This window comes from Vombatus ursinus, unplaced genomic scaffold (assembly GCF_900497805.2).
Source record: "Vombatus ursinus unplaced genomic scaffold, bare-nosed wombat genome assembly UNPS02014773.1, whole genome shotgun sequence".
NCBI lineage: Eukaryota > Metazoa > Chordata > Mammalia > Diprotodontia > Vombatidae > Vombatus > Vombatus ursinus.
Genome location: NW_020954551.1, coordinates 6,854,924 through 6,878,675, shown reverse-complemented (window position 1 = coordinate 6,878,675; position 23,752 = coordinate 6,854,924).

Below are 23,752 nucleotides of genomic sequence, written 5' to 3'. Positions count from 1 at the left end.
GTTTTTGCTGAGCTAGAAATTTCACCAAAAGTCCACAGGCTTGCTAGTCATTATTAAATCTTTCCCTCTCTGTCAAGCAAAATCGCCTGTTTATTTAATGTGGTTGAGCTGACTGAGTGTCCTATTGACCATCACGTAAAAGATTCTGAGAAACTAGCTGGGAAGGGTGGGGTATCAATTGTACTCCAGAATCCCTTCTTGGAAGAGTGCTCTTATTAATAACTCCGAGATAAAATGCCAGCATAGAGTTTGAAAGAAAGTACAGTTTAGCCTAACTCTCTCTGGTGGGCAGAATTCTAGGAGTCTAGTTCTGACAGTTAATGCTAGAAAGTGTTCCCCATGGCTGCCAGGTCCCCTATAATTAAGGGACAGAGACTTGCCTAGAGGATCTTAGGATTGCATTGTTCTGATTAGGGCTGGGGTCTGTGACTAGATGGTTTCCGTGGCATTGGTCAAATGAAGCCTTCTCAAAAGGGCATGCTGTGAATGGGAAGCATGTCGAAGAGTTAGAAACTGTGCAAAAAAGTCAAGTTCAGTATCCAGAAGATGAGTCAGGGAGCCAAAGGACCAAAGGCATAAAAAGATTTCTGAAATAGGACCAAAGTCAAATCTGGATTCCCAAGGGGACTTCCAAAAACTTGTGTCTGGGGTCTGGTTGTAGGATTTTGATTCCAAGGTGGAACAGCAGTGAGTTGATTTTGGCAGAGTTGATGCAATTTGCAGCACCGTGCTCTTCAGGACCATCTGTGTTTTTATTCTTGCCTGGATATAGCCAATTCTTCTCCCCAGTATCCTCTGACTTCGCCCCCTTTAGATAGTTCCTTCTGCCTTCACCCTTGTGGCTCTTAATGGAAGTAGGCTTTTCTATACAGTAGTAGACACAACCACTTCTGACAAGGTGTCCTCCATGCCTGTGTCAAAATTTTCTGAGGGATAGCCTTGTTCAATTGATTTGCTGAGTGTTAATATCAAGTGAGGCATAAAATGGGGAGACATACTCTTCAAAAGTTCTTCCCACTGTCACAGAGAAGGTCCAATGTAGAGTTCAAGTGGTTGAGGGATTCCCTATAGAAAGGTCCTTCCTGTTTGTGAATGACATTGTGCCAATTCCACCCTGCCCAACAAGATCCATAAGGATTGACTTTCCATTCTCCACTAGAGATCTCCATTCTAGTGGGAAGTGATCCTTTTAGTACTACTCTTTAGGCCTAGACACTTAACCAATTCTTAGTCCTCCTTTCTCTTGAAGTACAGTAGGCATCTCTCCATGTATTCTGCAAGGATATAGTAAAAGATTTTTCTTCAAATGTCTTGCTCATCTACAATTATGCTTTATCACCTGTTCTACCAGTCCAGTAAATTGCCCAAGAAATGACATGAAGTTAATTTGGCATGATTTCTTTTTAATGGCCCTTCCTAGGTCATAATACTCACCAGTTTCTTTTCTAGGTGTTCACAAAAAGTCCCACTAATAATGTGCTAAATTGCACTTAAAATGGGGGGGAGGAGGTCATATTGTGGTTGGGTCCTTTTCTCCTGTGGGCTGTGGGATATCAGAGATTAGTAGGCCTAGGAGGATTAGACAAGATTGAGTGTGACCTAAATGGAGAAGTAGCCAATAATCTGTTCTAAGGCTAAGGCCAAAAGACGAGGTAGATAGAAGGTCCAGAGGGTTGGGTGGAGGAAGACAATCAGAATTTGAGAGAGAAGAATTTATAACTGGGATTGAGAAAAATTACTTGGAGCAATATCAAAAGGCCACAAGTGTTTGTGTGTGTGTGTGTGTGGGGAGGAGTGTGTATATAAACACAGGGCATCAATAGCTGACAATTTATCTAATGTGGGGGGTCTTAACCTGGAGTCCAAAAACTTTTTTTTTTAATTTTGATAACTTCATTCAATATAATTGGTTTCTGTTGTAATCCTATGTATTTTATTTTATGCATTTATAAACAGTATTTGGAGAAGGGGCTCCTAGGCTTCACCAGACTGCCAGAGAGGTCCACGACACAAAAAAGGTTAAAAAAACCAACAACTCTAGATTGTAATACAAAGAATCAGCCAGCAACAGTTTCCTCTTATGGCAGCTCTATGTTAAGTACAACCCATCTTGTCTTTAGTTCCAGGCTATGAAGATATAGGCTTGGACCAATATTTCTATCTGTCTGAGCTGTCAATCTTGGGCCACCCAGAGATAGTTTTAGTTGGTTATTAAACTCTTGCTAAAAGGTCAGTCAATGCTGACTGATAGAGAGAAATACTGGAGAACACTCCTTTCTCTTCACTTTCCTACAATGATTTTGTATTCAAATGGAGAAAGACAGGGAGCTTTGGCAGCTGGCTGAAAGCAGCACCAAAACAAGGTTTTTATTGTTTTTGTAACTGTCAAATATACATAATAAAGGCATAAGTGCAGAGGGTAGAAAGCAATAGCATTGCCTCCTGTGCTTAGCTTTTCTCTTGCTCAACTTAATTTGCTTTCCAGTTGGTTGGGATCTTGGGAACAAGTTGGGTTTGGCAACTTCATCCTCCTCACAGCTGCTATGGGTTGCTTTTGGGGGGCAGGGGGCAGAGTTCCTGAAACAGGTCTTAGGGGCATAGGATCCACATAGAACTAAATCAGTTACAAAGACTTTCTTGTTGGATGTCAGATGTCACGAACTATGTATCAACACCAGACAGAGGTAGTTGAAAGAGTAGATTCAATCTTAGTCTGGGATGCTCTGGCTCAATTCTGTTGGCTGCTCTTAGTTAGACTGTGTGGTTCACAGCCTTGGTTATGGACTAAAAGTGGTATCAGCTGTCTCTTTTCAGGAAGTGACTTTCTAGTCACCACACCCTAATGGAAGGGAGTAGAGAGTCATTGGATGACCCTGAAGAGCTGAACCCTTTTAAATGATAAGAGAATGCCAGAGACACCCAGCAGAAACAATGTGATTCCCAATGAAGAGTAGAGATGTGATGGTCAGCATATTGATGACCTCACTATGATGAGCATCTTGATGACATCACCGGAGGGTAACAGCAACTTTGCAGAGGTATGATTGGTGTGTTGTCCAGACATACATGTGTGCCTCTTTATGCATGTTCTCCGGCCATGTAAGTTCTTTCTGTGTATACCCTCTCTGAGAGCACCACATATGTGTGGGGGGAGAACTCTTTTTTCATTTTATCTGCTATCCTGCTTGATTAAATGTTTTGTTTTGAACTAACATATCCCCTAGTTAGTCACTAAGTATGAACATGTTGGCAGAAGCCTGTAAGCTATGGTTTTAAGTGAGTACCGACTCAAAATGTGCTTTGAATCCCAAGCAGTTTTTCTGGGGACCCACTTTTGAAAGGAGGTGTCCCAAGTGCCACACAAATAAAGTCTCAGGCAGCAGTCCAAGCATGCATAGCATGCTTTTACTTGGGAAACATTAGAAAAACCAGAAACTTTCACCACACTATAAGAAAGATCCTGTAATGGGGCACTGTTCACAAATGCTCCAGCAATGCCAGGCTTGACTACCCACCCAAACTCATGTAAGACAGTTTGTTACAATAGATAAAAAATTGGACTTGGAGTTAGAAAGACCTGTGTTTGAATCCCGTATCAGACATTTACTAATTGTATGACCCTGTGAACATCACTTAACCACTCTGAGCCTCAGTTTCCTCATCTATCAAGTAAGAGGGCCACATTCAGTGGCCTCTGAGGTCTCTTCTAGCTTTTGATTTGTGCTATTTTGTTGGCAAGAAGGGCCCGGCCAATAGATTTGACTAATTTGATATATTCTCTGTGACCCAGTAAGATAGACCTCTTTGCTGTTCCTCAAACAAGACACTCCATCGCTTGATTCCAGGAAGAACTAAAATGATTTTGTCATCATGTCATCGTGTGGTCCATATAACAGAACACATAGACAGAAAGAAGAACTTGAAAAGTCAAGGAAATAGCTCATAAGCCTGGTAAGAAGGAATGACTTCCGTTAGTGATGGAAGACTTCAATTATCTAGGAATCTGCTAGAATTCTCTCCGTAAAAAGCAGAGTAGCTAATAACATCTTGCCTTGCCCTAATGTTAATTCATCCTTCAAAATGTAACCGCTAACAAGGAGAAATTTTGTACTGGATCTAATTCTCAATATCTAAGAGGAACTTGTTAAGGTGGAAATGATGGACAGAGTAAGAGGAAGTAATTGCTTTCTCTTAGAGATGGTGATAGAAAAGAGGAAAGGTGAGTATAGTCTGATATGGGCCATCAATTTTGGGAAAATAAATTTCAAAGAATTTTGAGAAAAGGATAGGTAATGTCCTTTGGAGTAAAATTCCATTGTGGAAATCAGCCCCAGAGAAATGGAAACTCTCAAGAATGAAATTCTGAGTTTTTTCAAGGAATTTAGATGTTTAAGGGAGAAGAAATATAGAGTAAAAGCTTGAAAGGTGGAGGGAGAGAACAAATATTTACTAAACAACTACTGTGTGCCAGGCACTTGTAAGTGCTTTACAAATATTATTTCATTTGGTAATATTTGGGGGAATGGTCAACTGAAGGCTTGTAAGGATGCCAAAGATGTGAGCATTCCAGGAGGCAGCAGAGGAGGAGTCACTGGATATGGTGTTGAAGGAGAGAGAAGAGATGATTGAAATCACAGTTCCTGGGGGGTCAAAGTATCCTGAATTGAGAGCAAGAATGGATCTTAGAGGCCATAGAGTCCAATTAGCTCAATATTTTTTGGCTCGGCAATGGGGTTAAGTGACGTGCCCAGGGTCACACAGCTAGTGAGTATCATGTGTCTGAGGCTAGATTTGAACTCAGGTCCTCCTGACTCCAGGGCCAGTGCTCTATCCACTTCACCATCTCGCTGCCCCTGATTAACTCATTTTGATGAGGAGGAAAGTGAGGCAAAGAGAGGAGAAATAACTTACCCAGAGTCATGGAAGGGCAAAAACAGAGATATGGCCTTAGCAAGGAAAAAATGATCACCTTTTTCTAGTGGATGAAGGTGAAGAAGAAGAGAGTGGGGAATGATTGAGAGGCTTTTGAAGCATGGATTAGGACAGAAGAGGGAGCTAATAACAAATGGCTTTGATTTTTGAGGTGAAGTAAAGGACAAGATGTTCTGGTGAGAAGGAATAGGAAGGTATGGAGTAGGTGGCTTGAAGAGAGAATAGGAAGTCTGGAACCAGCTAACAGCTTCTGGGTGGAATGTGGTAGAGCTGATCAAGGAGAAATGGAGAGACTGCCATGCAATAGTGAAGGCCTCTGAAATTAATTTGCAATGAATCCATTTGGCAAGTTGGTGGTACTTCTCACACCCTTTAGCAGCACTTAAAGGAGAGAACAGAAAAGGGTTGGTAAGGTAACCCAGGGATGGGGTTTGCCAAGGCCTGAGTAGCCATTGGATGAGGAGGTACAAGTTTTTTACTTGAATTATCCTGATAATTTCAGCTGTATATGCCTTGTCTTCTAAAGAACCTCATTCTAATACTATTAATGTCTCTCCCTTGGCTAACTTGTTTTCCAGTTGGTATTTTATATTCCCACTGAATCCATCTCTAAACTAAATTTCACAATATTTGTCCCGTGGGGGATGAACGTTGAATACAACAGTGAAGCTTAGCCTGATGCATTGAGTGTTCATGTGTAATTGTCCTTCCTTCCTGAAGGGTGCTGAGGGTGGCAGTCACTATTCTGGCAAGACCAGTAGAAAATGGATTGCCTGGCAGCATCTGCTCTCCCACCCTAAATTATTCTGTCAATACCATCCTTTACTTCCACCAAATTTCTTAGCGTATCCCCAAATGGATTAAGTGAGTTTGACAGGACCTATTTTTTATGAACCACAGCTGCTATCACTTACTATGTTATTTTCCTCAAGGTGCTTATGGGCTGATGTATTATTTCATTTAGGATTTTGACTGGTAGTTTGGGCACACTAACCAGCCTCCCATTCCTAGAGCCCCTTTTCGGTTCCTTAAGCTTGATACTAAATCAGCCTCCATGAGTTTCCCAGTGACGCAAGTTCCCAGCAACAAAGAACAATCCTTCGGAGGCAGCCTTCCTTAGCCAGCTCCTCGAATAGGTTCCAATGAATCTCATCCAGCTCGAGTGATTTATAAATATTTAAATTGTATAAGTATTCTCTTACCTGCCTCTTATTAATTCTGTTTCTTGATAGTCTCAGAAATTCATTAATATTTATCTCACCTAGTCTTCTTTTTTTTTTTTTTTAGTGAAGAAAGCTGAAACAAAATACTGGTTCAACATTTTAGTCTTCGTGTCTTTCATTGTTTGGTTTCCCTCCTCATTTAGCCCTTTATTTCCTTGACAGGGGGCAGCAGTGAAGGAGGAAGGAAACAAGCATTTATTAAGTGCCTACTATGTGCCAGTGTGCACTGAGCGCTTTATAGCTGTTATTGCATTTGATCCTCACAACAACCCTGAGAGGTAGATGCTGTTATTATCCCCATTTACCATTGGGGAAACTGAGGCAGATGGGTTAAATGACTTTCCTGCTGTCACACAGTTAGTAAATATCTAAGGCTGGATTTGAACTCAGGTCTTTCTAATTCTAAGCCCAGAGTTTTCTATTTATTTCTGAAATTATATAAATACACATATTTATGTAAACATATATATATATCTGTATGTGTATATGTATAAGGACATATGTGGATGTCTGTGTGTATGTATACCCACATATATATATATGTATATACGAATTAGACCTGTGATTTCACTTATATAAGAAACTCCATCTACCAAGAAGGATCAGCAACCGTGTGCAACATATATAGTCTCAATAGCCAGTATAAAATCTATAGTAGACATTGTCTATAGTAGACATATAATCAATGAGTCAGTCAGCTAACATATGTAAAGAGCCTATTCTGTGCCAGGCACTCTGCAAGGCATTGGGGATGGAAAAAAAAAACAAACCAAACAAAAAGAAAGTAGTCTTTGCTCTTAGGGAACTTCCATTCTATCAAAGATAACATGTATATATTTATGAAGATATAAAATTGATGCAAAGTGCTAAGGGAGAGAAAGGACCCCAGAAGCTGAGGAGATCAAGAAAGCCTCCTGTAGAAAGTGGCTTTTGAACTAAGTTCTGGAGGAAATCAGGGATTCTGAGATTTAGAGATGAGGAGGAAAAATATTCCAGCTATAAAGAACAGCCTGTCCAAAGGTGTAGAGATGGGAAATAGGATGCTGTGTCTGAGGAGCAGAAAAGAAATCATGTTGGTCATAACAATCAACGTGCATAATATGTACTTGATTATTAATTAATTAGAGAATTTCCTGGTGTTCTGAGAGTTGTGACTCGTGACAGAGGTAGATGAGCCCAGGGTTATCTGATTCTAAGGCTTTATGTGTAACATACCCTTCTACTTTTCACATATATGTATGTATGTTTAATACATATATATTTCCCCTAAACTAGGAAAAATGTATGTGTATGTGTGTAGATATGTAATGAGGAGAGTGACCAGTGAGGGTCCAATCTTTAGAGCATGTACACTGTTCTCTGCCTATTACACATCCATATGGACACTTAGAGAGCCTGCTTCCAAAAATAGATAATGAAGAGATTGCTTCTCTTCCCTATTCAGAGTAGGCAAACTTATTCTTGGTCTATTTCTTGCCAACTTATACCTAGGTGACAAAATCCCTTTAATTAGCTGCTGAACCTGAATTGAGTGTGTATACAAAAAGTGTGAGTGGATGAATTTTGTTTCTTTTCCCTGGTTGTGAATGAGGCAAGAAGCAATTTCAGCCTTGAGGTAAGAAGAAAGTTAACAGTCTTAACTTCTTACCCAGACACCACAAGGATGTGAACACATGGAAACTCTGTGTCTTTTTTTTTCTGTTGCATTTATTCTTTCCTGAGGTTAAATAAATGAGTGTCTGAGATGGAATGGACCAGGTTACAACCTTGTGAGGTAAGAAGGTGAGAAGAACCAGCAAAGATCCCCTCTACACCTGGAGTTGCTAATAGCTGTCTCCGTCTCGTGAGAAGCCAAACTCTAGGGAGTGAACTATGTGATTTTTCTCAGCTGCAAATGCCCTGGGATCCAAGACACTCATATCCTACAAAGGAAGGGGTAACATCCTTTAGTGATGTCTTAGCCAAATGTGAGCTTGGTCAGGGGAAATGTGGGCTCCTTCTGCCCAGGGACTGAGGGGATAGAGGAGAGTGGGAGGTTGTTGCACCATAGTTCTTGCTTTACCTTCTCAGTAAATATTCCTTTGTAAAACCTAATGGATATTAATTGGTTAAATGATACCAGGGAAATAAGAACTGGTGAATGATTTTGGTAGTTACACACTAAGTGCCATTTCATGAATACTAGTGTTAGAAAATCACTGTGATCTCTCAGGTTGGGTTATACCTAGAACCCTGAGGAAGAGCAGTGACTAACCAAACTCTGGGACCTCAATCTGCAGATTTGAGAATAAATTGAGAAAGTAACCCTAGAGTAGGTGCCAGGGAGATAGACAGATTGATGGGTGGGTGGAAAAGAGAGAGACGGAGAGAGACAGAGAGAGAGACAGAGACAGAGAGAGAGATAGAGACAGAGAGAGAGAGAGACAGAGAAACAGAGAGAGACAGAGAGACAAAGAGAGAGAGACAGAGAGACAAAGAGAGAGACAGAGACAGAGAGAAACAGAGACAGAGAAAGACAGAGAGAGAGAGAAGAGAGAGACAGAGAGAGAAAGACAGAGAGACAGAGAGACAGAAAGACAGAGACAGAGAGAGACAGAGAGAGACAGAGACAGAGACACAGCACTGTGTGTCAGAGAGGCAGGTCTTGAACTCATGTCTTTTTGGCTTTTGGATAATCCTCTATTCATTATACAAAACTACATTTCATCACATTAGCTATCTGTCTATCTATCTATCTATCTATCTATCTATCTATCTATCTATCTATCATCTAATTCTCTATCTACCCATCCATCTCTCTGCCAACCAAGCAACCAATCAGGAAGACTTTTGACCTTTAGCTTCTCCGGTTTTACCCTTTTCAGCCACATTTTATAGACACACCCTTTTTCCTGCTCTATAAATTTTTTTTTTCACTTGAGCTGTAGAAGAGAGGTTTGGGGCTTATTTTTCTTCAAAGAAACTGTTTCTGCTCCAAACCATGTATGCCCAAATGCTAGCTGGTCACATAATAATGCCTATAACATATGCTTTTTCCCCCCTGAGGATAACACCCATTTTCTTTCCTTGCAGCATCAAAACACAAGAAATCAGCTCTGTAAAGGGACTTGGATGCAGGCTATTAATTTCAGTACATGTCCAGAAAATTAATGTGAGCCAATACTGCAAATGAAAATGAAGCCAAGACAAGGAGTTTCTAATTACAAATTTAGAAAAAAAAACAAATTAGGAGAGTTTGAGGCTTTGCTTCATCTAAAAATTACAAGAAAACATAATCTATTTTAAAATGCAGGTTGTTCTAAAAGTCTAAATGCTGTTTTCAACTCTTCAAACTCAAAATTTAAACTGTCCTTAGACTTTTGATACACCCGGTCTATTCTTTCAGATCTATAACATACACTATTATCTCTGTGCATATGCTGTGTATTCATACAATTGGTGTACTCTTATCCACAGGTTGACCTATTAAGCAAAAAGACTAATATTGACAAGCAGTAGTTAGACAGGGCTATACTTTTTCATTCGTTATTTAACAGATATTTTCTAAACATAGACTATGCACAAAGCGTGGTGCTAGGCATTAAAAAAAATTACATTATTGTAGGCAGTGTGGGCAGCATGGCAGTAGGAATCGGGAGAAGAAGCTCTTTGACACTAGCTGTGTGATCCCAGGTAAATCGCTCAACCTCTCTGAATTACAGTTGTCTCTTTCCTAAAAGGATAATAATATTACTCTACCTCATGTCAGGAGAAAAAGGTGTTTGTTTTTTTTTTTACATTTTGAGGGGCTACATAAATCCGAGTTTCAGTGTTAATTTGAATAGCCCTTTGTGATTATAAAGATTATATATATCCATAGATATCCATAGATATATACACACATATAAATATAATCTCATCTTCGGTTTACCTTTTGAGGCAGAAAGAATCAGAATTATGAGCTCCATTTTGCAGATGAAGGACAAGGTGAGGGAAGGGAGCTTGTCAGAATGGGCAGAGTGCTGGGCTATGAGTCAAAGAAGAGCTGGGTTGAAATCTCATTTACCAGCTATGTGACCCTGGGTAAACCATTTCTGGACCTCCAGGAACTCCCTATCCAAGCTATACAGTGGAAAAAGAGCAACTTTGGAGTCAGAGGACCTGGGTTCAATTTCAGCTTTGCAATTTTACTACCTCTGCTAATTAACGAATGGGTGAAAGGATGGATGGTTGGATGGATGAACATAAAAGCATTTTATTAAGCACTTACTATGTTCCAGGTACTGAGAAAAAGATACAAATTGAAAAGTCAAAGAGGCCCTGCTCTCACCAAGCTCTAATACTAGGGAGAGATGATATAGAAAAGGTGGGTTCAGTTTCAGAGTGGTTGGTAATGCCTGGCAGATCCAGAGGATGCAGCAACTTGACGCCAACTATGGCACCTCCCCTCTTTAAGCCTCAGGTTCCTCATCTGTAAAATGGGGGTGGTGGAATCATTGACCTTGAAAGCACCTTCTAGCTCTGTATCTCTTCTGCTATGAGCCTATTTAGACAAAAAACAATCTAGAAGTTCCCACACTGGGAAATCCCCAGGCTAATGAATTACACTGACCAAAAAAACAAAACAAAACAAAACAAACAAACAAAAAAACCAAACAAACCCTGAGATTTATTCAGCCAGTCAACTAGCATTTATTAAGCACCTACTATGTGCCAGACACTGTGCTAAGTACATGGAGAGTTTTAATTATTTTTCTGAGACTTGGACTCATCTTATGAATGGCCCCATTGCTCTCAACTGGTAATATGACTGCATAGATATAAATAGAATTAGCTACCAGTGGCCCTATTTGTGTTTTTAAGACTCAGAGTAAAAAAGACGATAATTTTTTTTTCTTAAGACTACCAATCTTTTTGAAAAACAAGAAGAAGGAAAGGAGGGAATGTTTGGGGGACACTTGCATTAGTTATTTAAATGAACCTGGGGTAAACCTTCAGAATGTGGATCTTACATGAATTGGAAAAAAAAAAACCAGATGAGCTGCAGGTCTTGAGATCGCAGAGTGTGAGACATTTATGTAAGAGGCCAAGCAATTGACGTTGATATTTACAAGTGTGGTTGAAGGCTGAGATGTGAGAAGTTGTCATGTCATCTGTCAGCAAGCCTGTCACTTAAGGAGATGGGTCCAGGATTTCTATATCTCTTTCTTGACTTGCCTAATGACTATTTCTGACTGTTCTATAGCTGCTTGAGAACATTTTGTTCTGGTTTGGTTGCTTTGGAAAAACAATTTTCCACGGTACATATTGAAACCTATTTACAAATTGTGTTCAAAATAATTACTCTTGCACAGGTATTTTTTTTTCATAGTAGATAGAACTAGGTTTTGAGTCAACGGCTCTATATTTAAAACCCATCTAGGATGCTTGCTAACTATGTGACACTGGGCAAGTCATTTGACTTCTCTGAGCCTCAGTTTCTGCATCCATAAAATGGGATGATAATAATTAACTGAAATACTTTTCTTCTTCTCCACTCAGCTCAAGTGCCACCCCTTCTGGAGGTCTTTCCTGATTCTTCCATTGTTAGCTTTCCTCCCTGTGCCCTGCCCACCCAAACAACATTCTATTTGTTCATTCATTCACCCACTCACTCATTCATTCATTTGCTTGTATCTCCCCTAGCAGAATGTAAATTCCTGAAGGGTGAGAACCATCTCTCTTTTGTATTTGTATACCAAGCTCCAGGCACATTACCTTGTACCCAGGATTTCTCTTAGAGAACATTTCTTCTCCTACCTGTGTACCTTTGCATGAGCTCCCGCCTCCCCATACCTGGAATGCTGTCCCTTCTCATCCTGTTCTCTTGGAGCCCCTGGCTCCTTTCACAGCTCAGTTCATGCACCACTTTTGTCAAAAGACCTTTTTCCAGATTTCCCCAATTGTTAGAAACCTATCCAGTTGCTGCGGACTTTTGGAATCCCTAACCCTAACCTATATTTACTTATCTGTGAACATCTTATCTCCTCTAGTAGAACGAAAGCTTCTTGAGGGCAGGGACTATCTCAGTTTTGCCTTTGTAACCCCCTTTATGTACGACAATATCTGATACAAAACTGGATGCTTGTTGATTAATTGATAAATATTTTTTAAATGCTTGGTGATTAACCGATATCTACCCCCCTAGGTTGGGGTGAGAAGTAAACGAACCTTGGTAAATGCAGAGGCCGAAATGATGCTTACAGTGCTTTGTAAACCTAAAAATCCTGTGTAAATATCAATCATTCTAATTATTTTTATTCAATGTGATAATGATCTTTACCTAAGGTCTGTTTCTGCATGTCTTACTCTTTTTTTTTTTTTTTTGGTACATGGATGGCTATGTATTGACAATTTAACTTGAGTGACCAAAGGAATGGATTTTGACATCATATTTTAAGAAGGATAGTGACAACTTGGAGAGGGTCTAGAGGAGGAGAGCTAGGATTGGGAAGGGCCTTGAGTTCATGGCATATATTGATAAATTCAAAGAACTGTGGATATTTAGCCTGGAGAAGAGGAGACAAGGAAAGCATAATCTTTAAGAATTTCAAGGGCTAGGGGCAGCTAATTGGTGCAGGGGATAGAGCACCACCCCGGGGGGAGGACCTGAATTCAAATCCAACTACTTACTAGCTGGGACACCTTGGGCAAGTCACTTAGCCTCGATTACCTCAGGGGAAAAAACAACAAACCTTAAAGAATAATCTGAAGAGTGAGCAGGCAGAAGAGGGATTAGCTAAGGTCCTGCTTGGCCCCAGTGTATGGAATTAGGAGAAGCAGCCACTGGTGTTTCTTCCAACTCTAATGACCTAACGTTGATTTGACTCCATAACTGTATCATACACTTAGCACTGAATGCAATAGTATCTTGTCCTCTAATTGTCTTTCCTCTCCAGTCCCAGAACTGTGACACTTCCCTGAAGGCAGAGACTTTACCTTGCACTTCTTTTGTCCCTCTATAATAGCAGGCACTGTACTAGGCATGTTGGAGGTACCCCATGGACTGGAGTTTGTGGTTGGTTATTTTTCTAGCCTGAAATGTTATAGTCTTTTAGCGTACTCTAGAAAGATAAAAACCATTTAAAAGTTTTTAGGTTATTCACACCTTCAAAATGCTATGATTTTACAAGTGGCAGGGCATATAGATAAAATAATGAATTGACATCAAAAATATTTGGTGCTGGTTAAAAAATAGCAAAGTAAATCTGTGGAATGGACCAGATAAGCAAGAACTGGAAAGCAATAAAAAACAATGGCCTAGCATTTCTTAAAGACAAATCATGAACTACTGTGGGACTTGGTAGAATGAAACCAGTGAAAACTATGGTCATGAATAACCTCATTTCCTTTTCTGGGCAAGGGTACAAAACGAGTAGATGAGGAGAGTTCTGTGGCTAGAGTTTGCCTACATTTTTGCAGAGTTTTTGATAAAGTATCTCATGCTATTGTTTGGGATAAAATGGAGAACTATGGATTAGATGATAATACCCCCAGATGGATTCAGATCGGGTTGGATGGCCAGACTCAAAGGCTACTTGTCAATGCTGCAATGTCAACATGGCAGTAACTGTCCCGTGGAGGACCCCAGGGAATCTTTGCTTGGTCTTGTGTTTATTAACATTTTTATCAGTGACTTGGATGAAGGCATAGATTGGATTCTAGTTAAATATGTAGATGGCACACAGTTAGAAGAAGTAGCTAACATATTGGATGGCAGTCAAGATCTAAAAGGATCTTGACAGGCTAGAGAATTGGATTGAATCTAATAAGATGGATTTCAATAGGAACAGCACTAAAGTCTTGGACTTGGGTTAAAAAAAATCAACTTCATAAATATAGGATGATGAGGGCATGGAGAGACAGCAGTTATTCTCAAAAAGAGCTGGAGGTTTCAGTGGACTGTAAGCTCAGTGGTGTGATGTAGCAGTGAAAAAAGCTAGCATGACCTTGGGCTGCGTGAAGAGAGGGGAGCTTCCAGAAACAGAACATATACTATACCCTTGTCAGACCTCATCGGGAACATTGTGTTTAGTTTGGGACACTACTATTTTTTTTTGTTTATAATTCATATTTGTTTATAGAATTTGTGTGACAATAGGGAGCTGTCACTAACAAATAAAAACCTCCTTGATATTCTGGTGGCTGGTAGCTCTCTGCTAACACTACTCCAAAAAGATTCAAGGGGTTTCCTTCTATTAGACATTGGACCTATGACCTTATCCTCTTACTGTATCTGTCCCCCAAAATGACTTTCTGACAAAGTATGGGCAAATTATGGAGAGACTCTTTATTATGGTGCATATCAAGATGTTAGGAATATTCAAGGAAGGCTCCCAGTTTGCTAGGGGACCCCTTGGGCCAAACTTATGAGGCTATATAAAGAGTCAAACAAGGTTGGTAGGCAAGGATAAATTGAAATCCTCATTGGAGGGAATATCTACATTGATTAAATCACATCTTTTTGAGTGTAGAAATCTTTACCTTTCATTGTATCCTTGTATACTACTTTGAAGCCCCATCAGGGTGTAGAACTGACTCTAGGTTTGTGAAGGCTGTGCCAGAAAAATACAAATTCTGTCAATTTCTACCATGCTAAAAATGCTGAGTATTAATAATCCCAGAAGTAGACTGTGTCTGTTTTCTGAGGACTAGCCCGGTGAAACATAGAAACCTCATCACATGCAATCTGGTCACTTGGTGATAAATTCTTTGGCCATAGTAACTTATGGGGAAAAAAAACAACCAAACCAACAACAGCAGCAACAGTAAAAAAGGTGTAAATAAATAGAAATTATAAGTTAAAGATGTGTGCTGCCCATGTAAGATATGGCTCTCCGCATAGGTTGTCTAAATGTATAGGCAATCTGCTCAAAGGAAGGAATTTTAGATCTCTCTGGAATCTTGCCCTCCTATTTGTCACCACTGTTTAAGGGGCACATTGATAAGGAGGAAGGTATCCAGAGGAGGGCAATTAGGGTGGTGAAGAGCCTTGAATCAATGACATACAAGGATGAGTTGAAAGAACTTGGCAAGTTTGACTTGGAGAAAAGAAGATGCAGAGCAATATGATAGCTGTCTTCAAGTATCTGAAGGGCTGGAGGGAGTAGAATTGTTCTTTTTGGCCTCTGAGGGCCAGACCAGGAGCGATAGATGGACGCTGCAAAAGGACCCATTTAGAATTGATTTCTGGAAATGCTTCTTAACAATTAAAAAATAGGCTGCCTTGGAAGAGAGCCAGATTCCCCACCTTGCAGGTATTCAAGAAGAGGCAGGATGATCACTTTGGGGGTATAGCCTAATGGGAATTTTCTTTTTTTGCATTTAGGTTGAACTGAATAGTTACTGAGGTCTCTTCTGCCTTCCAAATTCTGTGATTCTATGACTCTTTGATTCTGGGGGCTAGACTCCCTATAGGACAAGAACTGAAAAGCAGTTTGTCAGAAATTAGGTTAGTACTAGAACCCCAATAAACTACAAATACTTATATATATATACATATATATATATATATATATATATATATATGCAACTTGACTATAAAAGGTCACATCATTAAAAAAATGAGAGAAGAATAGAAAAAGTGCCTTTTACAGCTATGGCTAGGGGAAGATTTTGGAGGGGCAATAGGAAAGCAGAAACATTAATACACTGTTGATGGATCTGAAAATTGTTTTAATCATTATGGATGTCAATTTGTAACTGTGATAAAATTGACTAAACTCTTCATACCCTTTGACTCAGAGGGACTATACACCAAGAAGGAGAAAGACAGAAAGAAAGGTCCAATATATACCAAAATATTCATAGCATCACTTTTTGTGGTAACAAAGAATTGGAAAGAAAGTGGATGGTCATTGGTTGGTGAATAGGTAAATAAAATTTTGTAGATGGACATACTGTAATTGATTCTATTGTACATTAAGAAATAATGACTATGAAAAATTCTGAGAAAAATGGGAAAACTTGTATGAGCTGATGCAGGGGCAAAGTAAGAACTTAAAGAACAACATTAATAGTAACTACAACAATGTAAATGGAAAGACTGCTAAAAAGAAATTGAACTTTGAGTAACTGAATAATTAATAATGGTCCCAGAAAATAGAAAATGAAATATACCTTCCTCCTTTCAGCAGAGGTCAGTGGTTACAGGGAATTCACTGCATCAATTCGTTGTTAAATTTTATCATTGTATTAGTCGTTTTTCCTTAACTGTTTTCCTTTGTTACAAGGGAGGGTTATTCTGGGAGAGGAGAGAACTACGTCTATTAATAAGTACTGTACAAACAATAATCATCAATAAAGTTTTTTATTTTTATTTTTTCTTTTTTAATAAAGTTTTTCTTTTAATAACGCATAGATGGCTTTTGTAGTTCCTGCTTGCATCGTACTGGATTTTAGAAATGACGCAAATTCCCGACAAGTCTCCTTGGTGCTGCAGTTTGCCAAAGCCCCAGAATGAGAGGGCCCACAAAGGGCGTGCTGGGGAGGATGATGAACAGAAAAGCCAAACGTGGAAATCTACACAAAATTCAGTGCCGTTCAGCCCACGAAGCTGTTGTTATTGTTTCTATCACCGTACGCGGCAATTTTCCCTTGATACCTGTCCGAGCCTTGGGAGAAAAGGACTTAGGGCTTCTTTGCGAAGGAAGAAAATTAGCAATTGTTCAATCACGAAAAAAGAGACCGTTCCCAGAGAAGTTGCCATAACAACGCGAGGAGCTCTTCGGCGCTGCATCATTTCCATCACATTGAGTCGAGATCTTGACACAGTGTTTAAATACAAGAAAATATTTTCCACGGTTTTGAAGAAGAAATGTAAATAGAACCATGCATAGACAGCATCCTCTCGTGAATGTGGGCTTGCCAGCAGGATGTTTTCCAATTTGCTTCCCTTAGTTCTCCAGTAAACAGAGGTACTTTTCCTATCAAGAGCAGTTTAAATGTTTCTGAAAAACTATGAAAGACTGCAGCTACACAAAGAATTTTGATAAAATATTCCCTTCTCTATAGCTTTTTTAAGTAAATCGTTGGCACTGTCGCTAACAAATTACTCCCCAGTCTGCAAACCTTTTATCAAAACTTTTAAGGTGAAATTCTTTGGAAGTATATTGCGAAATGTAACAGATTATTGGCAGAAGTTGAAATCCATGCATGCGATGATTTTCCTTTCCTACGCTGCTCTGAAGAGTGAATGCAGACGTCTAGGAGACTGAATATGCCATAGTGGATAGACATCCAGGACTGGTGGCAAGACAGTCTGCCTTCACCTTCTCTGCCTCTTAAAACTACTAGCTATGTGGACCTGTGTCAGTCATTTAACATTCAACGCTCTGGGCAATTCTCTAAGATGGTAATTACAGACCAGGAGGTAAATGCATCTGTGCAGATAACTTCTTCATCTGGAGTTCTTGCTGATGAAGTCACAAGTTTGAACCTCCCTCGCCACTTTCAATGGAGACATGCTTAAGAGTTCTATGTGTAGGGGCAGCTAGGTGGCGCAGTGGATAGAGCGCTGGAGTCAGGAGGACCTGAGTTCAAATCTGGTCTCAGACCAGAGGCTTGATATTTACTACTGTGTGACCCTGGGCAAGTCACTTAACCACAGTTGCCTCACCAAAACACACACACACACACACACACACACACACACACACATACACACACACACACAAAAGAGTTATATATGTGTGTATACATAGCTTTCTGCATACATATATACATATTTGCACATACATACACACATATACATATATATATATATACACACATATGGCAAAACTAGATGGCTCAGTGGATAGAGTGCTAGGCCTAGAGTGAGGAAGATCTGAGTTCAAATCTGACCTCAGACACTTACAAACTGTCTGACCCTAGGAAAGTCACTTAACCTTTGTTTGCCTTAATCTGCTGGAGAAGGAAATAGCAAACCACTCCAGTATATTTGCCAAGAAAACCCCATGGACCACGTTGTCCATGAGGTCACAAAGAGTTGTACACAATTGAACAGTAACAACAACATGTACACATACACACAATTATACCTATATGCATATTGTTTGGATCTATGATTTCATTGGTATAGGGAATTCCCCCTACAATCAATCTATCAACCAACAAGCATTTATTAATTGCTTACCAGTCAAGTCAATAAACATTGATGGCTACAACACTGCAGGTACCATGCTAAATGCTAGGGTTACATAATGGGATAGTTAAAAAGTACACACAAATATATAGAGAATAAATACAGAGAGAATAAATACAAATGGGAAGTAGTTATAGTCAAATAAGGCAGCTTGGGAGCGAGGGCACCAGCAGTTGGGGGGTTCAGGAAAGGCTTTGTGTAAGTACATGGGCTACATGTTGAAGGAATGGCAAGGATTCGATGAGGCAGAGGTGAGGAGAAAGTCCATTCCATGCAGGAGGATGGACAGTGCAAAGACTAGAGCTAGGGGAGATGGAGCACATGTTTGTGTGTGTGTGTGTGTGTGTGAGACAGAGAGAGAGAGACAGAGAGAGAGAGAGAGAGAGACAGAGAGAGAGAGAGAGAGAGAGAGAGAGAGAGAGAGAGAGAGAGAGAAAAGCCAGTATGGCTCAATCGTAGCCTGGAGGGGTTGGGGGCAGGGGTTTGCAAAGAGGTTTTCCAGTTTGTGAAGGGCTTTAAGAACTAAACAGAGGAGTTTAGAGTTTATCCTAGAGGCAACAGGGAGCCACTGGAGTTGATTGGTCAGGGGAATCTCATCATCAACTTGATGATGAGATTAAAATCATTTTGGCAGCAGTGTGTAGGATGGACTGGAATGGAGAGAGACAGAGGCAAGGAGACCAGTTAGACACTGCTGTAATAAGCTAAGTGAGAGAAGATGGCGGCCAAGCCAGGGTGGTGGCTGTGTATGTAGATCAGCACCCACTTTGTAGTTCATAGTCTTGGGCAGTCACCAGGGCCATTGAGATAGTAAGTGACTTTTCCATGGCCACACAATCACTAGGCATCAGAGACAGGACTCGAACCCAGGTCTTCTTGACTGAGGCTAACTCTCTGCCCACTACCCACTTTAAGTGCCTTTGGAACTGCAATATTGTGAAAGATCTAAAAATTAGTCTCATAAAAGAGAGATTTTCCAATGCTCATTGTTTTCTTGATTTTTATCCTGGCAAAAAGAGTTATGTTTTTTGGAAAACTTCCATAGGTGATGATTCTTGCATTATTGTTGTCGTTCAGTCGTTTTCAGTCATGTCTGACCGTTCATGACCCCATTCAGGGTTTTCTTGGCAAAGATTAATATCTTATTATTATTATCTATCCAGATCATTTTGCTGATGAGGAAACTGAGGCAAACAGGATTAAGTGACTTGCCCGGGGTCACACAGCTAGTACACGACAAATTTAAACACAGGAAGATGAGTCTTCCTGACTCCAGTCCTAGAACTTTATCCACTGCACCACTGAGCCAGCCATTATGATCTATATTATTTTAATGATGCATGATGAGAGCTATCATTTTTATGTGCCTTTTAGGTTTGTAAGGCACTTTACAAATATATTCCCATTTGATCCTCACAACTCTGCCCTATAGGTGCTATTATTATCCTTGTTTCATAGATGAGGAAGCTGAGGCCAGCAGGGGTAAGTGACTTGCCCAGGGTCACATAGCTCGGAAGTGTCTGAGGCCAGGTTTGAATTCAGGAAGATCCAGACCTGGCCCTCTATCTGCTGTGCCACCTGCGTGCCTTGTGGCCACGATGAATTATTTGCAAATGATAACTGTGTGATTTTATTTGATCTTATCCCTTTCTAAGTATAAAAATAGTTATTGATGAAGTTCAATCCAATAAGCATTTAAGTTCAACTCAATAAATATTCAATTTAATAAATACTGTGTGCAGGAACAATGCTAGGCCCTGCTGTTACCAAGACAGAAAGAGGACAGTACTTGCCTTCAAGGAGCCTGTTTTATACTAGCAGGGACCTAACTTGCAAGTGCTAAGTAAATAGAAGGGAATAAAAGGAAGCAGAGAGTGTTAACAATTGGAAAGATGAGAGAAGGCCTTATGACAACAACAACTACAATAATAATAACAATTAACATTTATATACAGCACTTAGCATGTTCAGGCACTGTGCTAAGCATTTTACAATCCCTATCACATTAGATCCTCACAACAACCCTGGGAAGTAGGTGCTATTATTGTCCCCATTTTACAGATGAGGAAACTGAGGCAAACGGATTAAGTGACTTGTCTAGGGTCACACAGCTAGTAATTGTCTGAGGCTGGATTTGAACTCAGGCCCAGCGTTCTCTGTTGCTTAGCTGCCTCTAACTCTGTATGAGCATTGTTCGCTGAGCTGAACCTTGAAGGAAGACAAGAAATCTGACCTAGAGTCCTACTACTGAGAAGATACCCAGGAAGATCAAAGATGGGATGGATGTATTTTTTATAGGTGCCTCGTAAGTGGGGGATGAGTCAATAGTTGTGACCTGAACATGTAATAGAATAGTCTTGCTCTAGAATACATGATCAATCTGAGGAATTCAGAGAAATGTGAGAAGACTTATGTGAACTGACGCAGAGTAAAAGAAGAAGAACTAGGAAAACAAAATACCCGGTAATTACCATGACATACGTAAAGAGACACTCAAATCGGATGGAACGCTGTGTACTTGCAATGACCAATCTTGGCCACTGAGGAGAGATTAGGAAATTCATTTCCTTCCTTTCCATGAAGGAGTGTGTGGCATGCACTGTTAGACATGACTGCTGCATCACTTGGTTTTGCTTTACTGTTTGTTGCAAGGAAGGATTCATTGAGGCAGAAGTGTGTGTGTGTGTGTGTGTGTGTGTGTGTGTAAATCCAGAAATAACAGTAATCAAAAATAAAAGACATCAACAAACCTGAAGAGCATGCATTCCATGCGTGGGGGTGGGAAAATGGCTAATATAGATGCATGGAGGAAGAGATGGAATGCTGAATTTGGAAAATGGGTGCAGTCCAGTATGGCTGGAAATAGAATGCTATATTAAAGGAAGTAATGAAAAAAAGAAAAAGAAAAAAGATCGAAACGTAAGAGGAGCCAGACCGTGAAAGTTCTTCAATGTCAGCAAAGGAGATTGCATTCTATCCTCATGGCAATAGGGAACAAATGAGGTCCTTTTGGGTTTTTAGTTTTCTATTTAGAAATATAAACAAAATCATAGCTTTCCAGGAATTTCCAGGATTTCCAGGAATCTTCAGGGAAAGTACAGTTCTCATCTGCCTGATACCTGGCATGTTAGAGTGTATGGCTATATACTAGGCAAACAATTTGTCCTCTGATTGGTCAATTCATTCAAACAACTAATCTGGTTTATATTTCAAATAAATTGACTTAGTTCGAAAAAGAAGATGGTTAATCTAGTAGATGATTCCAGGTAAACTGCAAAAGAGTGAATGAAATAATGAATAAATGAAAGTATTTAATGAGTACTGACTTTGTAGCAAGCGCTGTTCTTGCTGGGAATATGAACGACATAAATGAATACAAATACAAAAGTGAGACAGTCCAGGTGCACAAGGAGCTTGCTTTCTCTTAAAATTTTTTTTGTTATTCTGAACTTGCCAATCACCAACAAACATGAATATTTCCATATGTAGATAAGAACAGATGATGTGGATTATATATAGGGGAATGAGCATTTCTATAGCACCTACTGTGTGGTAGGCACTGTGTAAATACTTTCTACAAATATTATATCATTTCAGATATGAAACCATCATCAATTTCTGTTATGTATAGGCTAGGCATGGTCTGGTCATAAGGATGGCAAGGTGTCCTGGGTGGATGGCTGGATGTGGTAAAGATCATAGAATTCTAAAGCGGAGTGGGAGACTGAGCCATAATTTCTAGTGGTCCTGTGAAGAGGGTACCATTCCAGAACAGTAAGATGGAAAGGGAGTCCTCTGGGTGGCTCCATGGGATGTGATGCATGGTCTGTTCTGGGGACAATGGGCTATTTGAGGTTATTCAATGTGCCCTGGGGGAAACCTGGAGGAAGTAGAAAGGGCAAGAGCCTGCAATGCAAGCCACCAGGGTTCTTGTCTTGGTTCTGCCACTAATATGCTACATGACCCTTTTCTCTCTGAGTCTTGTTTCCGTCAGCAGTAAAATAAGAGGTTTGGATCACAGTATGGGGGAAGAGAACAAGAAGAGACGGTAGGCCTGAGTCCCAGGCCTAGCCCCACCACTCACTAACTGGAAAACCTTGCTCACGTTCCCTTAATTGGCCTCAGTTGCAAAGTAGGTGCACTGGATTAGATCAGCTAGTTAGTTTCTTAGGATTTAGAGCTAGAAAGAACCATGGAGATCATTTGGTCTTACTGCCCCCTTCTCTGACCATTTTCTAACAGAGGAGATTGAGGATCAGAAAGGGAATATGATTTGCCCAACAGCTTTAGCAGTAACAAGGAGCAGGGCTGTGATTTGAACCTCAGTTCTCTGACTGCAGATCCATTCTATGAGGCTATTTGGTGTATTTAAGAAATCTCTTTAGAAAGGTGGGCTCTTACCAAGTAATAATTGTTGATTGGTGTTGGCTATGCTAGCAGAATAGTGCTCTCAATCAACAAACATTTATTTTGCACCTATTATATAAATGAATGGTCATTGCCTCAGTCAAGCTGAGACCTGGGAAAGATCTTAACTTAAAAAGGTCAAGGGGCCATCTCCAGTCATTCTGATCTATAGCTCACCACTGTACTGAGATGGTTCAGGAGGAGAAAGTGAGGCTGGTGACTTTGCACAATATTCTCTCATTTAAATTCAATTCACTTGCATGTCATGGCATCAACTCCCTGATGTCATGGTCCTCTTTGAGAACGAAAGATAACTGGCAGATCAAATCCAACCCCTTCATTTTGTTTATTTTAATTTAATTTTTTCAATTAACACAAAACTTTTTTCTCTCCATCCCATCTCCCTTGTCACCACTGGGGGAAAGAAAGGAAAAACCATACCCTTGTAACAAAAATACATAATCAAACAAAACTAATTCCCATGTTGACCATGTCCCCAAAGTGTAGGTATTATTCTTCAGCCTAAGTCCATCACCTCTGTCGGGAGGTCAGGAACATGTTTCATCATCTGTCCTCTGGAATCCTGATTGGTCATTGCTTTGGTCAGAGTTCTTAAATATTTTGATGTTTTTTGTCTTCACAGTATTGTCACTATTGTATAAGTTATTCTCCTGATTCTGCTTACTTCATGATGTCTCAGTTCCTAAAAGTACTCCTAGGTTTCTCTAGAATCTTCTTGATTATCACTTTTTAAAATTCTAACTTTGTTTACTGAGCATTAACACAAAATGAAGTTACAAATGGGGAGTCATACACTCCCCTAAGATATTTGTAATTGTCATGGAAGGTGTACAGATAAAAGAAAGCTTTCTCTTTTTTTTAACATTCATTAAAAAAAATTGAGATTCAAATTCTCTCCCTCCTTCCAGGTCCTCCCTCACCCATTAAGTAATACATCAATTATACATGTGAAATCATTGAAAGCATTTCCATATTCTCATTGCAAAAAAAGGCAAGAAAAAAGGAA